The sequence below is a fragment of the Enhydra lutris genome, unplaced genomic scaffold (genome assembly GCF_002288905.1).
Source record: "Enhydra lutris kenyoni isolate GAN:26980312 unplaced genomic scaffold, ASM228890v2 scaffoldscaffold39, whole genome shotgun sequence".
Taxonomy (NCBI): Eukaryota; Metazoa; Chordata; class Mammalia; order Carnivora; family Mustelidae; genus Enhydra; species Enhydra lutris.
In genome coordinates this window covers 25,559,940-25,584,627 of record NW_019154123.1, presented here as the reverse complement: position 1 = coordinate 25,584,627, position 24,688 = coordinate 25,559,940, and the positions used below count along the sequence as shown (strand labels likewise).

General features: G+C 44.1%; 1 protein-coding gene across 6 annotated transcripts in view; it reads left to right on the top strand.

Annotated features, from left to right (window-relative positions):
* LOC111154981 (myosin light chain kinase) overlaps positions 1-24,688 on the top strand; it is a 174,293-nt gene that overhangs the window by 1,129 nt on the left and 148,476 nt on the right. The window lies entirely within an intron of this gene.

Here is a 24,688-nt window from a genome sequence, read left to right as displayed (position 1 = left end):
GCCAGTGGGGCTGACGTAACAGTCCTTGTCACACCTTCCCCCAGAAGAAGATGGTGGGGAATGTTGGTAATGCTGCTGAGGGGTCTCTGTCCTCTTTCTGGGCCCTGCCAGAATGAGGGCTCCTTTCTTTTGCCCTGACTATGGTCCCACATTCCTGCAGCTGGCAGGAAAGAAGCAGCAAAAAAATCCCTGAGGACTTAGAAATGGCTTACACCATGGGAAGGAGTGGCCTAGTGATACAGGCTGTGGTTTGGATGCACATCGAGAAGACTGCTGAGGGAGAGAAGCCAGCCCATAAGGTCACACACTGAATGCCTCCATGGGTATGAGATGTCCGGAGCAGGCAAAGCTATCGTAGATTTGTGGTTGCGGGGCCAGGGAGGAGGCATGGGGCCTGACCACTAATGGCTGGAGGGTTCCCACTGGGGATGATGGAGATGTTCTGGAATGAGATGGCAACGGTGGCCGGACCACTCTGTGAAGGTGTTATACAACACTGACTTTATACTTAAAAGATAGAATATAAAAAATGAACTTGAAAAAATGGCTTAGCAAAACTGATCTCATCTCCAGTACCTTCCCTCCTGCCCTACTGTCTTGGGGAGATGAACTCCATCTCGAATTTGGCAGACACGGGGAGGAAGAGAGGACTTAGCTTCCTCTGTAGCATGGTGCTGCTTCTGCTTCCTTTGCTGCCTTTGGAGGTCACAAAGGGACCATGCCCTTGAGTTATTTGCTCTGGAATCTTGTAGAATGAGCGTTGGCCCAGGCATCAGCACACTGAGCTCTCTGTAGCTTGGCCACCCTCCCAGTGGCTTCACACCTTCCATGGACCTGGGTTTACTTCTCTGAGAAGACACAACTCATGGTTTCTGTATTTCTGGCCTCCGGGAATGTGAAAGGAAAGTGAGGTGAGGAAGAAAATGGTAAAACCACTTCCCAAAGTTAAAAAGTATAGTAACATTGTAGTTTTTGAGGTAAAATTCACATAACATAAATAACAACCCAGTGGACTGAATGCATTCACAGTGCTGACTGCAGTGTTCTGAAAGTATGGCATTCTCCAGGAATTTTATTTTGCTTATATTGATGAAAGTTGACTTTCTATGTTGCATGTGGATTATATGTTGAAATGAATGCCTTCCTTGAAAGTCAGCCTGCAGAGCTCCCTTACCCTTTCCAGCCTGCCCAAATTGATGCAGAACAACACCTGGGCAGCATGGCAGAAGACAGTTCCAGAGAGATCTTAGATGGCATGTCTGGCTCCATCCAAGAGCTTACAAATGGAAATACAGAGGGAGAGGCTGTCCTCGAAAGTGCTCTTAAACAAGCGTGCCACAAGTGTGTGTGATCACCATAGCAAAGGGCACAGAAGGATGTTTTGCATTAGGGAAGAGCCATCTCAGAAGATTCCAGAATGAGGACGCTGGTTGTTTTGCTACCAGAGATGCGGTTGAACAGGGAGTGTTCCTGATCTGATGCCCTCAGAGAAGAGAGAAGTAAGTAAGGTGTTCACCTGGAGGGCTTTGAGCGGGAGTTGCTGTTATAAAAGACTGAGCTCCGAACAGGGTTACCCACTGACTGTAGTCAGCAGTTCTCTGCCTCCAGTGCCTGGTACCCTTCACTGCTGCAGCACTTGACCCTGCCTGAAGCAGACCCGTCCCTCCAGGTGCTGTCCTGTTCAGATGCTCGTTCTGCACCAAACCAGCTCTGGTTTTCTGTCACAGCCACCTCAGGCTCTCAGCTCTTTATTAACTGGGCTCGTGTAGAATCTCTTTTGAATGATTGGCTGCTTAGGCCTAGGCTGGTGGCCACTGCAGCGGGCATAGCCCTCTCTTCTTTGTGGCGGCCGCAGGGGCTCTGTCTACTCCCTTCTGTAAAGTTGCCACCACCAGCCCAAGTGCTAACGCCTGGTGTGGTGGGTCCTGGGGTGTCCCACCTTCTTCTGAACAGGGCAGAAGGACCTGCCCATCACTGCAGAGAAATGCAGTGGCTACCAGGATGTGAGAAAGTTAGAAAGGTTTGCTCCTTGCTGCCTTCTGAAGCCAGTAATCAGAAGTGGGTTCAAATTTATGCTTTTTGTTTTTATTCCTGAAAGAGATAAAATGGTTGCTGCCCTGCCCTCATTTCCTTATTTTACCTATATTTATAGGCTAAGGACTTAATGAACCTTTTCCTCCAATAAAGCCCCTCTTTCTATCAAGAAGACTTGGGAGACATTAAGGTGGGACCACAGGTCACCCTTGTGGCTCATGTCTTGTTCTGAGAAGCCCCAAACTGAGATGTTCAGTCTCAGTACCTCACATCCATCAGGGCTTTTCCACTCTATGGCAGACCCTTTGGACAGCCAACACATAATCCGTTACCACTTCCCTTTGCCTTTGACCTGTTCTCCTCTAGAAGCCATTGTAGAGGCTTCCCTTCCAGCTAGAGGTGGCTCAGTGACACATTCTGGCTGGTTTCCAGGAAAGCTCTTACTTTTCTGATTTAAATTAAAAAAAAAAATCACTGGTGCTCTCATGTTCCACCCCTCCTCTGCTTCTTGCCTCGAATGCAGGTATGATGTCTGGTGCTCAACTGCCATATTAAAACCATGAGGCAAACCAGAACATTGAAGATTGGCTGGGGTGGGCATGGGTTGTGGGTACAGCAGTGGAGGAAACATAATCACTAGAAACTAAGAGACAAAAAATTCTAGGACTTAAATACTTTTTTAGATAGGATCTTTGGCTGTGGTTATTCATACAGGAAATTTTACAAAAACGTATTCCTAACTGATTAACTCCCAATGAGATGCCTGTGGAGTTATTGTCTCTTTAATTGATGGAAATAAATAGGGAAGAAGACATAGCACAGAAAAGAATGAAAAAACTTTCAGATCAGACAGAGAAAGATAAATACTATATGATCTCTCTTATATGTGGAATCTAAAAGAAAGAAAAAGAAAAAGAAACAGCCAAACTCATAGATGCAGGGAATCAGATTGATTGTTGCCAGAGGTAGGGGTGGGGTGTGGGCAAAATGGAGAAAGGCAGAAAGGTACAAACTTCCAGTTATAAAATAAATAAGTCATGGAGATGTCATGTACAACACGGGACTGTAGTTTACAATACGCTGTTGTATATTTAGAAGTTGCTAAAAGAGTAGATCTTAAAAGTTCTTATTACAAGAAAAAAATTTATCACTGTGTTTTGATGGATGTTAGATTCAATGTGGTGATCATCTCACAATATATACATAAACAGAATCATTTTATTATATACCTAAACCTAACATGTCATAGGTCAGTTATATTGCAATAAAAAAAGAAAAAGAAAAAAAAATACTTCTTTCAGACCCTTACCAAATCCACCAATAGCGATGAGAGTACCTTACTCTGAGTTGAAGGTGGCCTGGCCCTTAAAGCATTCTAGAAGAATTCATTCCTCCCTGGCTCTGGCCATCTGGCCTGAACTGACAGAGTCTAGGATCTATGAGAGGAAGTCAACCATATGGGGTTAGGAGGTGAGTTAATATCATGTAACTGTTAATGACATTTTCTATAATGTCATTATAGAAAACCACTATTCAATCAGGGTCTATTGATGTAGCCAAAGCTGCCTACCTTTTAAAATTTTTTCTTGGGTCTGTCAACTGGAGATTATACTAAGAACTCATAAAACTTTGGATCTATATCTCATCAGTACCACCTCTAGACCCAGGCAACCTGAGCCCACATTCTAGAAACCCCTGTTCCTTCATCTGGCTGTATCTTTACCCCACAGCAGGGGATCTATCTACCTAAAGGTTGTGCCCGCTGGAGCCACACTATCCCCCAGGTTCTGAGCACCTGGGATCCCAGAATTGTCTACCAAATGGCCCTGAACCCACTCTAACGCCTGTGTGGGCCTCTTTGCATGAGAAGGCCTGCTAGGCCTGAGCAGGGTGGTCTGGGGGCAGCCGTTTGCTTGGGGGAGCAAGACCGTAGATGTAACTCAGATGTGGGGCTATGTTGTCTGCCCACATGCATAAGGGGACCCCCTCAGTGCAGGACACCATGAGGGTGAGAAGAATAGTACGCCAGACTGTGCCACCACAGGTCAGCATTGCTGGGCCCCGGTTCTGGGGCCTCCTTGCGTGATAGCTGGGGCCACACCAATGTCAGGGGCTGATGGAAACTGTTCCACCTTCTGTTGCCTGTAGGGGCGGCTAAAGCACCCATAGGCCGCTTCTCCCGACACCGAGTCAAATAGGAAAGGAGCAAGATGGTGGGGAAATATATTGACATGACTGGAGATTTCTTCCCCTCCGCACTGGAATTCATTCTTACCAGAAAAAGCAAACATAGTGATAGGCCCTGGCTGTGCTATAAGTCAAATGAGCTGATACTTCAGTGTCTCTTGAGAAGTCCGGCCCAAATGGGGCTTCCCTCCAGACCGAGGTGCTCGGTGCCTACTGAAGTGGGCTTCATGATGAAGGGCCGGCCCCACCTCCTCAGAGGGTCCCTGTTGAAGCTGTGGAGGGTGGAGGAAGGGAACGGAGAAGACCTGACCCACGAGAGCATGAGCACTTCCTCAGTTTCCATTTAGCCAACAGTAGTATCCCTCCCACACTGACTTCTTCCCAGCTCGCTTCTAACTCGGAAGTGCTCAGCCACTGTGAGAAATTTGAGGGCAGTATCTGCTAACTTCGGTGCTTTCTGTTCTCAGGAGTCTTGGTGTAGTTCTGGAGGAAAATGCGTGTATGTAAAACAGTAGGATATGACAGTGTATAATTAGAAGCTTGAAATAGTTGAACAAATTGCTTGTACTATAGGAATTTAGAGGAGATTAAGACAGGGTTTGCGGTGGCTTGGAAACCTGTTTCCTGCTTCCTGACTTCTGTCCTTGCAGTTTGTCCTTCCTGTAGTGCAGGTCTGACTGGGCCGCCCCCTGCTTCATGTCCCCGAGCCTTGCATGGGAGTTCTTCAGCGCTGCCTACGAGGCCTTTGCAATCAGCTCCTAGCTGCCCAGCCTTGTCCCGCTCTCCTGCCTTCCTCCCCCTAACACAGCCAGCCCTAGCCCCGCTCACCCAGCCCACAGTCCACAAAACGGGGACTTTGTTCTGCTTTCACTTTTGAGGAGAAAGGGAAATACGAAAAGTATTTTATCTTTCCTCTCCAGCTGGGGTTAGGAATGGGGACAGAGTGTGATAGAAGTAACATTTATTGGTGTCCTGTGGGGTCAGACGTGTAATTGTAGTCATTTCATCCTCACGGTAAGGTGGCCTTCTCTCCATTTTTTTTTTTTTTAATAGAGGAAGAACTGGGAGGCTCAGAATGATTACAGAACATGTTAAGGTTTTGTCAGTAAGTGATAAAGGCAGTACTTTGGGGTCCAAATCTTGTATTTCTTACACTATATGATGCATCCCTGTCTCATGCCTCATCTGGTTTCTGGAACTCTGTTTCTTACTCATCATCATGCCCTGGGAGTGGCCTGATGCCAGCCGCCTGATGTGTGCTCAGTACATGTTGAGTGCCCCCCAAGAACCAGGTTGGTAGGGTCTAAAGCTCCAGACCTCTTGCCAGTCAGGTTCATAGGGACTTGGTCTTATGTTTCTTATAGGGTCTTAGCTCCCCTTATCCCATTCAGTCTCTGTCTGGCCCTTCCAGAGCCCTCACTGCTTACCCACACGCCTGCATCCCTGCCCCCTTCCCTTCCTCAGGCTGTGCCTTTATCAAGAATGCCCTTTCTCCTCCTCTCCACCTCCTCCAGCATAGGGGTCCAAATTCAATTCTGCCTCCTTCAGGCTACTCATCCTGAAGGATGCTTTCTTTTTAAAGCATCTTATTAGAGTACGGAAGAGCCATGGTCATAGGATGTGGAATATTTCCAATAATCATATAAGATCACTTGTGAGTAATAACTACAGGAAAGAGTTGTCTACTTTGGCCTTTTAAAAATATATTATTTGTTAATTATCTAAAATAATTTTGTTATAGAGAAAAAATGATTTAAATGTTAAACTATTTGTAAAACAAAAATTCAAACAACGTAAACAAGTTCCTTGCCTTGACCCATACTTCGCTCTCCAGAGGTAACCATTGTCTACACTTGGGGTATCCTTCCAGAAATGTTCAATGCACACAGAAGCATGTATCTGCATTTGCTTATATATATATACACACACAAATGGGCCCATGTACATATACTGGTCTGCAACTTGGCCTTTTTGCTTCACATCTTTTGGCATTTGTTTTTCATATTGGCACATACATCTACGTCATAAATCTAAACATGAACTTTGTAACACTTTGTAACACTTTCCCTTCTCTGGATTCCTTTAATACTTCCATGTATGACTCATTTTTACTTTGATCAGATTACAGTTTTATCAGTTGTTGTTGATTGTCTTTTGCTTCTCTGTGAGAATGAGTTACCCAAGGTCAGGAGCTGTATTCTCCAGTAGGAAGGCTGGTAGCCACCCGTGGCTATTTCAGTTTAGGTTAAGATTAATTACAATTAAATAAAATTTAAGATTCAGTTCTTCAGCCATGCCATCCCATTTTAAGTGTTTCTTATCCACATGGAGCTAGTAACTACCAGGTTGGGCCACACAGATTATTGAACATTTCTGTCATCACAGAAAGTGCTGTTGGACAAGAATGATCAGGACTACTCTTCCATTTAACTCAGTTCCCATAAACCAGAGACCCACAGCCAGAAGATATATTGAAAGTAGCATTCCATTTGCAATAGAAATAAGACATTAAATTCTTTTTTTAATATAAAAATACTTCTAATTCAAATGAAGTTTTATAAATTTATTTAATCCATCTTATAAATAAACACTTATAACACATAAATAAACATGTAATCTTTCAGAGATATTTTTGTTGCATTAGTTACAAAGACATATATATATATTCAATGTCCCTTTTTCTTTTTTTACAGCTGACTGATTTTCTTTTGCTTTTTTAAATTGAAATCCAATTAATTAACATAAAGTATATTATTCGTTTCAGAGGTAGAGGTCAGTGATTCATCAGTCTTATGTAATACTCAGTGCTCATCACATCAAGTGCCCTCCTTAATGCCCATAAACCCAGTTACCCCATCCCCCCACCCACCTCCCCTCCAGCAACCCTCAGTTTGTATCCTATGATTAAGAGTCTCTTATGGTTTGTCTCCCTCTCTGATTTCATCTTGTTTTATTTTTCCCTCCCTTCCCCTATGATCCTCTGTTATGTTTCTTAAATTCCACATATGAGTGAAATCATACGGTATTTGTGTTTTCCTGGCTGACTTATTTTGCTTAGTATAATATACTCTATTGTAATGACACATCCATGTCACTGCACATGGCAAGATTTCATCTTTTTTAAAAGATTTTATTTATTTATTTGACAGAGAGAGAGAGAGATCACAAGTAGGCAGAAAAGCAGGCAGAGAGAGAGGGGAGGAAGCAGGCTCCCTGCTGAGCAGAGATCCTGATGTGGGGCTCGATCCCAGGACCCTGGGATCATGACCTGAGCCAAAGGCAGAGGCTTTAACCCACTGAGCCACCCAGGTGCCCCAAGATTTCATTTTTGGATGGCTGAATAGTATTCCATTGTGCGTGTGCGTGTGTGTGTGCGTGTGTGTGTGTGTGTGTGTGTGTGTACATATACCACATCTTCTTTATCCATTCATCAAAACATTAAATTCTTGAGCATTTACTTAGGGCATAAGATTTAATTCAAAGAAAAATGTAATCTCTTGATCAAAGTATCTTTGTCTTCTATTTTTGTTGAAGAATGGTGATCTTGGTATCTGGGCCAAATTGAAGGGCTCCCAAAGTTTCCCTAGCTGTCCATTCCAGGTAGCTCAGAAATTTGCATGGCAAGGAGTCTGGTGGTGGGCTGTGGGGTGTTAGAGAGTTCTGCAGTACTCACCAGGAAAGCAGCAGAATGGAGAATGACAGGACAAGCATTGCGGAAGCTACTACAATTGTTAGGAGGAGGCCACTTCTGGCTCAGGACATCAGACTCAACAGACTTGCTGACTTCTCCTCCCTCCAAGAATGCCACTGATATGCACATATAAAGTTACAAAGAGAATTGATTTAGAGCTGTACTGAGAACAGGGGAGGGGATGCGAATGGGCGAGTGATTTTCTCCCGGCCCTGCCTGCCATTGCATCTGAGGGGTGAGGCTTCAGCAGAAGCGAGAGCCCCATTTGTGAGGTGAAAGCTTGTGGAGACAAAGAGTGGCCTGTAGGACAGAGGTCAGGGTGGTTAAAGGATGTATACTTACTATCCATATGGAGAAAACTAAAGCTCATGGTATGGATATTGGGATTTCAGAAGAACGTCTTTTTACTTGGCCATCAGGTGAAATGGTTGGCCATGTTGCCTGCCCAGACATTCTGAGTGAAGCCTGCCAGTAGGTGTGTTTTGCTCAGGTGCCCTGAGCTTGCATTCGGGTCCCTCATTTGGGGAGACAGGACTATAACCATGGAATGGCAAACTCTCACCAGCTTCCTACATTTGGAAATGAGTTCTTCAGTTACAGATTGTGAACAGTTCACTCATGGCCACCAGAAGTTTGAAGAAAATATTTATACAATATAATATGGCTATCCAGAAAATTGTCCTGTTTTTAAAATCATAGACGAAGCTCAAAAGTGTTAGTCATGGTTACAGAACAGGAAGCAAACTCTGTAAGCTCTAGAAAACCCAAAGTAAAAGAATGGTGACTGGTAAGGTAGAGGTGGGAAGAGAGAGGAAGAGAAAACTAAGGTCGCTAATGTCCTCATCTTACCGGGTACGAGGTGAGGAGAAGCCATCTAAAAGAGATGGACCCAGTAATAAGTCTGAGTCCATGACTTAAAACCATAATGACAGAGGCCAGAAATGGCCAGCCAGACGGCCATATTCAGCACAGAGATCTTTTGTGTTTGGCCAGCAGTGTTCTTCAAAAATTTGAGCGAAGATGTACAAATGAAAAGCCTACACACAAACACTTCATTTCTGAATGGCTTTGCTCACAAAGTAAGACTTGGTAGTGCTTCCATGTTGGGGACCACTGCCTGCATCTAAGGGAGTCTCTGCCCGCTTGCTATGGTCCTCCCCATTCCTAGTCCTCTCCCAACACACGGCCAAGACTCTGTTGCCAGTTGTGACTTTGTCTTTTCCCTAGCTATGTTGGTATTAATAGTGGGAGAGTGAAAGGTGGGCAGAGGGGACCTCCTCACACTTCTTGTCCCCACCCATTTCCTGTACTTGTGTGTCCTGCCCAGACTCCATAGGCATATGAATTTGTGATCTGGCCATCAACGTCCAATGGAAGATTTAACAATCAACATAGGACTGGTGGAGGGGTGGGGGGAGGCAGTGTAAGCAAAATTCCTCATCCTTCATAGTGGGAATCTGCTAAATGCTATCTCAATTCCTAAATCAAGAAATAGACACAGTGTTCTATCTAGAATTACAGATAAGAATGATAAGAATAGAAAGATGACTTCAGCAGTTCTATCTGGAGAGTGATACTGTTGCAGGGAGGGGAAAGAAACTTTTTGCCTTCAACTTTCACCTTCTACTTTAGACACATTTTTTGCTTGAATTTTTAAACAATAGATGGAAATTACTTCTGCAGTTCGTAAAAAGCACAATAAAATTGGCTTGTTATATCTTTTTTTTTAAGGTTTTATTTATTTGTCAGAGAAGGAGAGAGAGAGAGAGAGCACGAGCAGGAGAGGGCAGAGGGAGTGGGAGAGGGAGAAGCAGGCTCCCCATGGAACAGGGAGCCCAACTCAGGACCTGATCCCAGGACCCCAGAATCATGACCTGAGCTGAAAGCAGACATTTAACCGACTGAACCACCCAGGTGTCCCTGGCTTGGTATATCTATCTGAGCTCATGTCCAGATTCCATCTGATAAGTGGTCAAAGGTGAATACACAGTTTACATGAAAAGAAACATAGGCAAAGTCTGGGTGTCAAAAAGTATATAGCTCTGCATCAAAATACATTGCATGGCAGTGCAAGCAATTAAACAAATGGAAGTTAAATTATGTGTGTGCCTGAAAACCAGCAACATAAACGACACCGAGAGCTCACTGTTGGCCTAAGAGGAAACAAGTGAAGGTTTCCTTTGCTGGGAGCACCATTTGGCTCAGCCTTTCTGGGGCTCAGACTGGCAGAATGTTACAGGGACAATGAAACCATCGATGTTTTGCCAAGAATTCTGCTTTTAACACCATATTCTACCCGTAATGGAGAAGGAAAATTAATTGGTGCAAAGATGTTCAGAGCACCATTTAAACAAAAAAAGAACGGGTTTTTGCTCAAACGAAGATGATTAAATAAACATGTCAATATGGCAGATATTGCATAATCATATACTTGTCTTTTTGGGGAGCGATATCCATCAGTGGGAATGTGTATGAATGATGCAAAGTGGAAAGAGAAGTGGAGCAAAGACCCATGCACAGTCCGATCCTGCCACATAAAAGCATCTACATGATCACTGCCTAAAACTGGGAGAGTGTTTGGAATGATGTAAATAGACATCTTTTTGTTTTAAGTTCTTTCAGCTTCTGTAGTTTTTATTTTAAAAATTTATTTATTGACTTATTTTTGAAGATTTATTTATTCGAGGGAGAGATAGCATGCGTGTGAGCAAGCATGAGCAGGAGAAGCAGAGGGAGAAGGAGAGAGAATCTCAAGTTAATTATGCACGGAACATGGAGCTCCACAGGGGACTCGATCTCATGACCCTGAGATCACCAATCTGAGCTGAAACCAACAGTTGGACATTCGCTGGACTGTGCCACCTAGGCGCCCTTAAGTGTCTATATTTTTAAAATTTTACAGTGATAGTTTACCTGTCAGGGAGCAAGAGAAAAGGCTGGTGCTAATGGATGTATCTGTCTCCTTCCTAAGAGGCTTTTAGGCACCTATTTTTTTAACATGGTTCTGATTATCTCGACTGTCTGCTTGAAATGGAAACAAAGTTCTGTGGCAAAATGAGCAATGAGAGATGGAGGGACCAGATCAGGCTCTTCTTACTCTGTGTGCCTATGGTGGCCCGATGGAGGAGGTGTGAAGTGAATGCCAGGCTTGGCATTCATCAGGCCCGAGTCATGGGAAACATCAGTATGGCCAGGCAGAGACAGTTTCTGGAGGACCTGAGATGTTCACATTCCTTATAATACGCAACCTCCTTCTAACTTTAATAATGAAGATGCTGCTTTCTTAAAAATTGACTCATATGAGTTGAGTTCTCTCCGTGTAGTCCACACACTGGGACTACAAGGAAGAATAAAATGGGATCCCCACCAGCAGCAATCTTGCAACTAATGGATTATCAATTTTGGTTACAGAAAATTAGACTTTTTCCCTTCTCTGAAGCTTCTTCCAACTCCCTGTGTTCTTTTCCATTGCCACGTTCTAGAAGGGTTGTATTCTGCACTCTACAATTTAGAATTTAATTAGATGATTAGCATAACATGTTTGGAAAGAACACTGGACTTGGGTTCTCATTTCTCTGAAGTTGCCTTAAAACTTTTAGCAAACCACTCAGCCTCCCCGAGTCTCAGATTCCTTTGTATCAGATCACAAGTTAGATGTCCATTAAGGCCCTTTGCAGTCTGAAATTCTATGATCCATATACTGTCGGGTGTGTTCCTTACTTCATATGTGAGTTTGTTAAAAACACACTTAAGTCCCAGCTCCTGGTGGGTGCCTAGGAAAGGAAGATTATTTGTTCAGCTTATGAATTTTCTCAATTTTAATCTGTTACCTTATTAATGTTCTGCTTTTATTTATGGTAGACTTCAAGTGTTTGAGTTTGATTCATTTAATTCATGTTTTCTTTTAACTCATGTTTATGGAGCACTTTACTCTGAGCCAGGCACTGTATCAGTTTAGAACAGGAAGTGTTCAAGGAGGCTGGACTCTCATTTGTGAGGTCTGTAGTATTTGCGATCTACAAATCAGGTTAGGAGTTGGACTAAATCATCTTGATAGTTGTTGCCATCTTTTGTTATTTTTTTTAAAGATTTTATTTTTTTATTTGCCAGAGAGAGAGATCACGAGTAGGCAGAGAGAGAGAGAGGGAAGCAGGCTCCCTGCTGAGCAGAGAGCCCAGATGTGGGGCTCGATCCCAGGACCCTGAGATCACGACCCGAGCTGAAGGCAGAGGCTTAATCCACTGAGCCACCCAGGTGCCCCACGTTTTGTTGTTTTAATCAGTTCCAACATCTTGATGTTGAAGTTTTCTTTGTAATTTGTTCTTATCATGTCTTATTTTTTAAAGATTTATTTTTTTTAGAGAGTGGGGTGGGGGCAGAAGGAGAGGGAGAGAGAGTCTTAAGTGGACTCCGCGCTGAGCACAGAACCCAACATGGAGCTCAGTCTCATGACCCTGAGATCAAGACCTGAGCCAAAACCAAGAGTCAGACTCTTAACCTACTGAGCCACCCAGGTGCCCCATAATCATGTCTTACTTTTTAAGTTGCTGTAGAATGACATATCACGTTATAGTAGTTGCAGGTACACATAATGATTCAACATTTAGATATATTGTGAAATGATCACTACAATAAGATTAGTTAACATCCATGACCATATGTAGTTACAAGATTATTTTTCTTGTGATGAGAACTTTTAAGATCTACTCTCTTAACTTTCAAATAAACGGTATTATTATTATTATTATTATTATTATTATCTTAAGTAGGCTCCTTGCCCAGCGTGGAGCCCAGTGTGGGGCTTGAACTCATGACTCTGAGATCAAGACCTGAGCTGTGATCAAGAGTGGGATGCTTCACCGACTGAGCCATCCAATATGGTATTATAAACTGTGTTACCCTGCTGTACATTACATCCATGACTTATTTATTTTGTAACTGGAAGTTTGCACGTTTTGAATGCCTTCACCCACTTCACCCACCTACCACCCCCCGCCTCTGAAAACCACCAGTCTGTTTTCTGTACCTATGAGCTTGTTTTTAGATTCTACATATAAATGAGATCCTATGGTATTTGTCTTTCTCTGTCTGACTTCACTTAGCATAATGCCCTCACGGTCCACCTGTGTTTTCACAAATGACTAGATTTCCTTCTTTTTTATAGCTGAATAATATTTTCTGATATATTTGTGCCACATTTTCCTTATCCACTCACCCATCAGTGGAACTTCTTAGTTTTCATAATACGTTATACATTTCTATAGCATGTTAGAGTGCACACAGCCCTTCTGGGTTTCTTAGAGGGTAGAAAGTGTTAGTTACTTCAGCTCTCATTTCTAAGCAGCTGGGCAAAGGTAGGCAGAATTAAATGGAATGAAATGTATGAATGGAGGCTCAGTGAATCCCAGAGCAGAACGCTCTCAGGGAGACCTACACGGAAGATTTGGCCAAGTTTCTAACCACCTCACCTGGGTTAAATCAGCCCATGCACTAGTGGGCAGTAGACCTGAAGAATGCTCCTGCCCTCGGGGCTGGGGTCACCTGCCAGGGCTCCCAGGCCCTCCCACCCAGCCCCCGCCAGGCTTCATCAGCTGGGAGGTTCTCTGAGCACTTCTCAGCCCAGAAGCCTCCCATGGTTTTGAGTCTGGACTCCCTTCCTGACATTCATTGTTCTCCACAGTGCGGGGTCGGTCCAGTGCTCTTCCTGACTGCCCTAGGACTTGGGCCCCACCATCCCTGAGCAGGTCCTGGGAGTTCGTCGCCTCTCTGACTTGTTATCTTTCTACTGTAGTCTGGACCCCGAATCTGTAAGAGCACTCTCCAGACTCTACTCCACTTCTTCTAAAAAATTTTTTTGAAGGGGCTGCCTGGATGGCTCAGTGGGTTAAGCCTCTGCCTTTGGCTCAGGTCATGATCTCGGGGTCCTGGGATCGAGTCCCGCATCGGGCTCTCTGCTGGGCAGGGAGCCTGCTTCCTCCTCCCTCCCTCTCTCTCTCTCTCTCTCTCTCTCTCTGCTTGCCTCTCTGCTTACTTGTGATCTCTGTCAAATAAAATCTTTAAAAAAAAATTTTTTTTTGAAGATATTATTTATTTTTTTGAGAGAGAATGAGAAAGAGGACAGTGGGAAAGGGAGGGGCACACTCCTCACTGAGCAGAGTCCAACTTGGGGCTTGATCCCAGGACCCAGAGATCATGACCTGAGCTGAAGGCAGACACTTAACTGACTGAGCCCCCAGGCACCCCGACTCTACTTCTTCCAGGGAAACCTCCTGCTTCTCCTTTTCCACTTACGGTCTTCCTTCTGAGTCACCTGAGCCTTTCTTACACTGTATATCTTTGGCTTTATGTGCTGGTTATTTCTGTGCTTGTCACTAGAACGAGAGAGCCCCTTGAGAGCGACTTCTTACTCATGTTTGCATTCTTCACAGCATCTGGGATGGTGCCTGCCCATGGTAGGTTTTCAGGAACACTTAGATAGATTGTAGCTAATAAGGGTGGATTTAAATACACCGGGCCACTGCAGTCAGCCTGGTGATGCTCAGATTTCATCCTTTGCAAATGTCTTCTCTTGGCAATTTGCTGGTTGTCATAGGGAACTGGCTTCTCTTAGAACCAGTGTGACAGTAGGGCTGGACAGTAGGAGGCAAGTGCCGGGGTCTTTGCTTTTAAATCTCTCTGTCCCTGGGCTTTCATTTTCTCATCTGTGAACAAGGAGGTTAGACCAGAAGATTCTGAAGCCTCTTTCTGCTGTAAAAATAAAACTTAAATGAGGTTTTAGGGTACGACTCATGGTTTCATGAGTGTGCACGTGCTCCGTGAAGCTGTGACACTTAGGAAGTCCCATTCCACTGGCTGGTTAATTCACTTGAGGAAACATGAGTTACAGGTAGGCTGTCTGGTACACCTGGGATGAAAATATGACAGAGAGGACCAAGAGACTGTCCCTACATTCAAGGAATTCACATTCTCAAACAACCGAGGCTGCGCACACACCCCTTCAAACCCACCCCACGCGCCCTTGAACACTGGCATACTGTCTGAGAAGGTAGGAAGTTAGTTCTCCTGTTGCTTGTCACACCTGAGGGCTCCTTCACATTGGATCTCTGTCTCCTGCCGCTGCTAGAGCACTATGGACGGAAAAAGAAGCAGGGGCACAATGACGGAATTGACACCTGTGTCCCGACAGAGCTGTCTGAGTGGTGGTAAGGAGGAAACTGGCCCCTTGTGTTCTCTCACCTGCTGGTGCTGAGTCCCTGAGCAACTCCAGAGAGATGCGGGTCCACCCCTCTCAGAAGACTCCAGCAGGGTGTGGGGCAGGCCAGAGGCAGTGGGAGCAGGGTGGGGCGGAGGGGCAGTGCGGGGAGGGGGTGACTATTGAGGGCTGGTGTTTGAGATGGCAGGCACAGGCTTGGGAGGCAGGGTTGCCTGCGTAGTGTAAAAGACTTGGCTCACCCAGCCCCAAACCTTGGCATGCCTGACAGGGGAGTAAAAAAATGAGGCTGGAAGGGTTGGAGCCAGGAAGGCAAGGAAAAGCAAATCAAATCTGGATCCTGATTTAAAAGGCATTAGGCTGAGAGGAGCCAAGCACCTGAACATACTTTCCACAGCCTGTCATGCGGGGCTTGTGTCATCTGTGAGCAGCAAGGGGAAGTTGAGGCCATGGGGAAGGTATCCCTTGGTTGCGGACCCCACAGCCCGGCTACTCGGGGACAGATGACACCGCACAGAACGCCAGAGGGCGGGGTGACCTGCCAAGGTTACATCCAGAAAGGAGAGCGGAGACATCGGTTTCTGGGAGGAGTGAGCGTAATGACCTCATGCTGGTCAGCCCCACACATGTCTGAGGAGCTCTGGCACTGGACTGGTGACTCACCTGGGACAAAGCTCTTTTATAATAAAATCAAGTGAATCGCTGCCCCACTTTGACCTCTTCAGTTTCAGCAGTCAGGGTGTGGCTGTTTCAAGTGCGGGATGAAATCTGGACACTCAGGTGCCGGGGTCAGTGGACACGCCATGTAGAATTGTTTCTTACAAGGGGTCCTTCTGAACCCGCTGGGCTAAGACCAAGAAATTTGCATCTGACTACACCCACGTCCTCTACAGGTTATTCTTTAAGCCACCAAGGGAGACCACTGCAATCAAAGGTTATGGCTGTAGGCTTCGCGGTACGTTGGGGAGTACGTGGGAATGGCCAGAGCCGTGGACAAGGAGGTAGAGTCTTCTGGGAAGATGTCTCTGATGATCAGGAAGGTGTTCTCTTCATTGATGGGCTGCTCGAGCACATGGTTGACTCATATACGTCAGTGGATCTCAGAGATCTGCTCTGTCTTTGCTAAGGTGCCTATATGCGCATTTAGTGCGTAAGCAGATACAGAGCATGTAAGCATAGGGTTGGTACATAAAAAGATTTTGCCCCACTTCGCCTCCCCAACCCCAAATTCACCTGCCTGGGGTGATATTACCCCCACACTAGATTAAGTTTTATGATGGTTAAAATCCTCTACTGGGACGGGGGTGAGGAATCAGAAAAGAGCAAAGGGGAAATACGGGCTAAGAATGACACACAGAAATGAGTGTCATACATTCTGTATAGTTGCTAAAGATGGGCTGTCAGTTTGACTATAACCTTCCCAAAAATCGTGTTCAGGTACAAGAACCATTATGTTCTTAAAAAGGAAACCAGTTGCTCAGGAGATGGCATGACAGGACATAAATAGTAGGAACTCTCCAGGTGGTGTGAACCAGTGGATATGTACACATTCATCTGTGTGTAAAAAGGGGAGCGATCTAGATTTTAAAGGTGGTGAAAGATGCTATTGGGACAGAAGAGCAGAGGGTCCTGCCTCTGTCATGGTCCTCTGCCCTGTGATCCTCTCCACCTCAGAACTCAAACTGGCTTTTCCCAAACTGACTCAGGCCTTCACCTGTTTTTCTTCACCTCTTCTCCTTTGTGGCCCTGAGATCTCTGTTCGATACTTGCTGATGGTCCCTGGACCTCTCAGAGTTCCCAGCCAGCTGAGAGGCGTGAACCTGTCTCAGGTTTTAAGGGTAGAAGCCGGATAAGTAGACAGGACTCCAGCTGTGGCCAAAGATGCATTGGTGCCTCTGGGAGGCCCAGTTCACCTTGACTTCTTCTTCAGGGAGTGATGGATAGCCCTGTGCTTGTAAACATGAGCTTGCTAGGGCTCCAACGGTCATAAGACGTCAAGGCCTGTTTCCAAAAACCTGTGTACAGACCTCTGTGCAGTGGGGCTGTGGAAGGAGTAGAAAGAACACAGGCTTTGCAGCCAGGAGAGCTGGCTTTGAATTGCTTCTACTAACTTCTCGAAGTTTCATAGATGAGCTGGGCATAGTAAGTCCTAAATCACAGCATGATTGGGAGGGAGGCCTCGCCCCATAGCAGAAGTGGGCCAGCACATAGTAGCTGCCTGATAAAATGATAGGAATTATACTAGTCATATGATCAGTATCACTGGTCTGCCATAACACTAAAAGTCTTGCTCGAAGAATGTTTTCAAGAAAAAAATACCATACGTATTTAAGAAAACTTAGAAAAACAAAAGTAGAAAAATGGTTCTGACTGCATATGGTTCTCCCTTGCTCCACAGTCACTATGGTGATTTTGTCTGATAGTTCTTGTGTTTTTTTTTTGCTAAGCTGGGGATTTCTTTTGTTGTCAATGTAGGAATAACCGTAGGATTTATAGGGGCAGGGATCAGACTTGAATCCAGGCCCCTCCTGTACTAGCTGTGACCTTGGGTAATTTGCCTAGTTAAAAGTCCCTGTCCTATCTATAAGATAGGGATACTACTACCCATATTGTGGCATTGTTTAAAGAAAGAATATTTGAGGCGCCTGGATGGCTTAGTGGGTTAAAGCCTCTGCCTTCGGTTCAGGTCATGATCCCAGGATCCTGGGATCTAGCCCCGCATCGGGCTCTCTGCTCGGCGGGGAGCCTGCTTCCCTTCCTCTCTCTCTCTGCCTGCCTCTCTGCCTACTTGTGATCTCTGTCTGTCAAATAAATAAATAAAATTTAAAAAAAAATAAAGTGTATTTGCTTCATTGTCATATAAATAAGTGCTTAATAACTTGTAGTCATAATTAAAATCATTCATACTGTTTTATATCCTGCCTTTTTCACCCAACATATCATTTTTCTTTTTTTTTTAAAGATTTTATTTATTTATTTGACACACAGAGAGAGAGAGAGAGAGAGAGAGATCACAAGGAGGCAGAGAGGCAGGCAGAGAAAGGGGGGAAGCAGGCTCCCCGCAGAACAGAGAGCCTGATGCGGGGCTCGATCCCAGGACCCCGAGATCATGACCCGAGCTGAAGGCAGAGGCTTAACCCACTGAGCCACCCAGGCGCCCCAACATAATCATTTTTCAAATCACTGTTAACATAATTTTAATGGTTAATATTCCATTAAATTTGATATACTACCATGTACTGAGTCATTCCAGCACTGGTGGTCATTTAGATGATTTGTAATATTTCCTTTTATAAATTAAATAAATTTTAAATAGGAAGCCTTCAGTCCCCTATTTAATATTATTTTCTTGGGTTTGCTTAGTTTATAGTAGGGGGATTACTGGAATAAATAAAGGCTTTGGGTGTTTTTAAGTTCAAGTACTTTCCAAAAGGCTAGTCTTTGGCTCGCCCTGCCGTCAATGAAGGATGAGACAGAGGCCCCCAGTTTCATGGTCTATGTGCTCTTGGGTCTGTGACACGCATACCCAGTCTGTCCACACAGCGTGCCCTCCCACCAGCATCTTCCCGCCTCAGCTCACTGTCTGGTTCTCCTGAGATCAGCCCAACTGCTCTCGGAGCCAGACTCCTTCCCTGGGCCCCGGTGTGCCTCGGTCCTCTGGCGTAACCTCCTGGTGCTGGCCTCCTGGTCCTGGCGTCAGACTCTGACTAGAGAGGGATGGCATAGCTGCTGTAGTTTCAAGTTCAGAGATTCTTCTAGCCACCCAGGGTCAAGTCTTGAATTACAATTTGTTCTTCTTTTTCTTTTCTTCTTTGCACATCAAATCCCAACCTACATATTCATTAATTTTAATCTTTCCATTTGAATCACCTCCTTATTCAGAGTATCTGTCACTGTGTCTTCACTGGATCTCAGACATGGAGCCCTTAGTGGTGGACACTGCCCCCCGCCCACGAGACGGAGTGCTTCCAAGGGAGGGGCTGCGTCTACTGTGCTGACTCTGACATCGGTGTGCAGCAGGCATGGGCTGGGGCCTGTGGGGCAGGAAACACTGAAGACTGGACTTTTGGTCTTCGCTTTGAGGCAGCCGGCCTGAGGTGATCTGTGTGCGCACATGTAACTTTCATGTAATTTTCATGTAAGACTTGCTATGTTGACTCCGTCTTCTCTGTTCCTCCCGTAAATGTAGGCACTCTCTGAATGGTGACTAGTCCTTCATTGTCTCTCTGTCTCCTACAAGTGTGGCACAGTACCAGGGAAGGCTGCTCCATAAGCCTTTGTCAAGTGAGTGAATGAGCAAACATCAGTTAGTGAGCAAAACCCTAAGCTCTCTGGTCAGAGTATAAAATCCTGTAAAATATGTGACAAAATCTAGAGGCAAGAAGCATTCCCCAGACCTCACAGAGAAGGTGGGCTCCATCTTAGGCTGTTCTGGAGGTCACTAATTTATTCAATCACGAAGTAAGATGTGGTGCTTAATTATGCTCTCAAGAGTATTCTCTGGGAATGAGGGGACAAAGGTGAAAAATCTTGTCAAAAGACTAGGTGGTATTGGAGTAGCTTTTTGATATCTGGAACTTTCTTGCCTGTGATCCTATTACTCTAGTGGGAAAAGGCATGGGTTTGGAGGACGCTGTACTAATGAATTGTTAACTGGCTTTGACTTTGATTTTTCTTACTTGTAAACTTAGCATAGCGATGCTGACTTTCCAGGGCTACTGGGGAGATCGAACGTAGTGATGTGCACAAATGAGGCTGAGTGTCCATCTCCTTTGTCCCGTGTAGCAGGAACAGGAGTGGTTCACTGCCTCTGAAGGCCCCTCCTGTGGTCTCCAGCAACCCTGCAGAAGTATTGTAACCCCAGGGTGACGTGCTCATAGGTTGCTTAGGAGAGGAGCTGAGAAGTGACAGGAAAAAGGTTTTGTGTGCAGTTCATGAGTTAAGAGAATATCACTTCATTGTGGGCTTGATGGAAAACATTATGTGCCGTTGGTTCAGATCTTTCCAGAGGTCTGCCAGCAACCTCAGAAGTGGAGCCTTATTGAAAACAGCTGGGAGGAGGCTGGCGCCCAGCCTCAGCCTCCCATTGCTTTTCCATGCCCCAGAGCTGTCTCGCTCTGTGGACAGAGCTCAGCCCTAGGACTCTGCCAAGGGCCCTGGCAGCCTCAGCAGGGGACGGGCGGTGGCTCTGCCCAGCTGCAGACTCCAGCTCCAAGGTTGAAACCAGTTAAACCAGGGGGGTTTGGCCGGGACTGCCCATCAGTATTTCTTCCAGGGCTTGGAGGTAACCGCTGACTCAAGTCCACGCAGGATAAGTTAACTGTTATGAGGTTCTCTGGGCAGAGGTGCAGGCTGCTGGCCAGCCAAGTGGCAGATGGACTCCATTGTCCTTTGAAGTCCTCTCAGCCATCTCACTGGGCTCCAGCTAGGGCTCGAGGACATGGTTCGAAGCACCCACGTGGAAGCCTCTCCCGCTCTCTGGGAAGGGCCTTGCGTTTAGCCTGCTGCCTGCTCTCCTACAGCCACAGCCCATTTGGTCTTACTCCAGCTGGTCAGCAGCCATGCCGACTTCAGCTGAATTTTCTTCAAGGATGGCGTGCCAGTCTCTCAGCCTTCTTTTCTGAGGGGACTTCGAGGCACAGCGAGTGTCTTTTTTTATTTGTTTTCATGAAAATGTGCTCCTAGCAAATTTGCATAATTCAAACCTCACTAAGTTTTTCGACTGTTTTGGTGCTTTTCAAGAAAGTAAAATATATTCGTTGTAAAAATAAAAATTGGAAATACAGAAAACATGGAAATGTTTTTCCCACCACTAGAGATAACAGCTTTTACATTTTTGTAGATTTCCTTCTGATTTTTTTTTAAAACAACTTTTTTTTTTAAGATTTTATTTATTTATTTGAGAGAGAGTTTGAACAGGGGGAGGGACAGAGGGAGAAGGAGAGGTAGAAACAGACTCCCCACTGAGCAGGGAGCTGGACTCGGGCTCGATCCCAGGATTTGAGACCATGCCTGAGCTGAAGGCAGCCACTTAACCAACTGAGCCCCCCAGACTTTCCTCTAGAAAGTATATATCTATTAAATATCATATAATACATACTAAAAACTATGGTTTATAAGCTCCCTTTTTACTTATTATTTAATGAACATTTTCTTACCTATCTCAAGATTATAATTTTTAATAATGTTTAGTATTTTATCTTACTATTGTATTGTATTTTAAATAGACTGTATTTGGCCTTGGACTTCTAATTTTTAGTCTTTTAAATAACTTAAACTTATATCCATGATCATGGACATCTTTGATAATTCCTAAGACAGATATTTGACCTCGTGAATCTTTTTAAATCTTTTGATAGCTATTTCCAAATTGTTAAGATAGCCATATAAGATCACCATTACTATGCTAATTTTTTTAATTAATTAATTAATTTATTTGACAGACAGAGACCACAAGTAGGCAGAGAGGCAGGCAGAGAGAGAGGAAGGGACGCAGGCTCCCTGCTGAGCAGAGAGCCCGATGCGGGGCTCGATCCCAGGACCCTGAGATCATGACCTGAGCCGAAGGCAGAGGCTTCAACCCACTGAGCCACCCAGGCGCCCCACTATGCTAATTTTTATAGGTAAGAAAACTGAAGCTCAGATTGTTACCCTCATGTCAGCAACATTTAAGAATTTAATTTTCTGGGGGTGCCCAGTGACTCAGTTGGTTAAGTGTCTGCCTTCAGCTCAGGTCATGATCCCAGGGTCCTGGGACTGAACCCCAGAGTCAGTCTCTCTGCTCAGCAGGGGTTTGCTTCTTCCTCCCTGTGCCCCTCCTCCCTGCTTGTGTTTTCTTTCTCTCTCTCTCAAATAAATAAATAAAATCTTAAAAAAAAAAATTATTTTCCCCTACACTCATAAGTGCTAGTTACTTTAACTATTAAAGCTAGTTAACTATTAAGCTAGTTACTTAAACTAATTACTTTAACTATTAACATACTTTAATGAAAGATATCACATCTTATTTTACATTTGCTTGTCACTTTTAAACATTTTTTATGTATTTGTCTGCCTCATGACTTCTTGTTTATATCCTTTGCTTATTCATTTATGTGCTCTTTTTATTTAGTCATATAAACATTTTACATATTAAGAATCTCCATCTTTATATTCTGTATATAATTTAGATATTTTTAGTGTGATTACCTTTTAATTTTGATCATAATTTTACTTTTGCACAAAGTTCCACATTTATGAGTTTACATATCTTTATGGCTTCTGCCATTGGTGTCAAGCTTGGAATCTCTAAGATTATATCTGTTTTTCTTTTAGCTTTTTTTAAATTTTTAATATTTAATCAAAATGGGTGTTTCTGTGTATAGTATGAAGTAGGGATCCTAAATATGATTTTTTCCCAAACGATCCGTACTTAATAATACATTTTCCCCCATTCTTCTGAAGTCACTTTATCATATACTGAAGTCTCATGTATATAATTTATTTTAGGATATTTTGGACTGTTTTATTAACCAATACATACACACACACACACACACACACACACACACACACATATATACACACACTTGTAGCAGACCCAAAATGGTTTTAATTATTGTAGCTTTTTAACATTTCTAATAGTATAATACCACTGTATCTAATAGTATATCTAATAGTATAATACCATATCTAATAGTATAATACCACTGATCACTTTTAATCCAGGGGCAGAGTACTTTTCATTATTTTTTCAAAACTTCTCATATGTGGTTTAGAAAGTTTTAAACTTTCATTACATGGGAACTTTGCACTTTGTAAGTTTATTCCTGGATGAAATATGTATGTGTGTATACTTTTTCTAACTGGTAATAGCTACTGGATATGAAAACAGTCTTACCTTTTGAGTGGTTAGTTTATAACAGGCTAAAGCCAATATTAGAGATACGTGTGTAGCCTTTAATGCTTTTATTACTGAACAAAAAATACTAGAAATTAATGAACCAACTTTTCAATTCACAAAATCAAAGGATAAAACAAACCAAAGGAAAGCTGAAGTAAGATATTTATATAAGAGCAGAAATAAGTTCATTACAAAGTAGGAAAATGATCTTAATTAATACATTTAAGGAATAGTTTTGGAAATAGGCAAACCCAACCTGGCCAGGCAAAGAAAAACATAAAATTTAGAAGTGAGACTCTAACCACTGATCTAGAGTTGACAAAAAATGAGATTTTTCATGTTCAACTTTGAGAATACATTTGAAAATCTTGAAAGAAAAAGATTTTTTTCTAAGAAAATAGGAGCTGCCGAAATTGAAAAACACAAAAAGACTAAAGAAGAAATTGGGAATGTGAAAAATTTAGTAGAAGAAACTAGAAAGGTTGAGGAAGTATCTCCTGAAAACATGGTAGATCCAGATAGTTTTGTGAGTAAATTTATAAAACCCTCCAAGAAACACATCATTCCAAGCTCAGTATTTGTAGCTCGAAGGTTATTTATAGTGTAAATGGAATATTTCTTTCATGTTCTCTCTCACCTTAATGTGTTCAGTTCTGTTAAATTCTTAGAAAACTGGGATTGGGATTGGAAGGTACCCCTTGACGACATCCCAGCCAGATGATTCTCTAGCCTCCTTATGGACACTTCCGTGGATAGGGATCTGCCATGTTACGCTTGGTCCCTTTCCAGATTATTCCGGCGCTGTGATCCTTCCTTGTATGAGCCTAAATCTGCCTCCCTAGATGTTGGAACCATAAATCCCTGTTCTGACTTCTTAAGCTACACAACACAGAGTCTTCTATACAAGAACTCTCCTTGTGCTAAAGACAGATACGCCATTCTTCTGGTGTGTTTTACGTCAGGCTAAGCATACCTACTTCCATCCACTAATCTTTATGTTCCTTCAGTAGCTATCTGCTGAGTAGCCGTAAGGTGTCAGCTGGGCAGTGATCACCTCACAGATCCGTGAGCCCCTTCCTCAGTGACCTGTTCACGTGTGGCACGTGTACCTGGAAGCATTCTGTCAGTGGTGGTGAGGCCGAACGGGATGGCCTTCTCCTCATCTGGACACTGTACTCTGATAATATGGCTTGGGAGTGAATAAAGTTTCTGTAGGAGATTCTTGCCCAGCTCCCTTTACATGTGAGCTGCCCGCACCTCAGACTTTGTCCCATTGAGAATTTAGAACCTTCACATGACTTGTCCTCTTTCCGTGTCTTTTTAGTTGGGCTTTTGTTCCTTCAGAATGTTGATTCTGTGAACTAACACCTTATGCCCCACGGCATTGATGCCAACTCCAGTTCTCTTGAGCAGACTTGCCATCTTCATTCAAGTCATTAGTAAGAATGTCGAAGCGAAGGAGAAACATGGGGTCCTGGGCCCTCCCAGAGAGACTGTGTCATTAATTTAAAAATACCTATTGCTCGGGGTGCCTGGGTGGCTCAGTGGGTTAAAGCCTCTGCCTTCGGCTGAGGTCATGGTCCCAGTGTCCTGGGATCGAGCCCCACATCGGCTCTCTGCTCAGCAGGGAACCTGCCTCCTCCTCTCTCTCTCTCTGCCTGCCTCTCTGCCTACTTGTGATCTC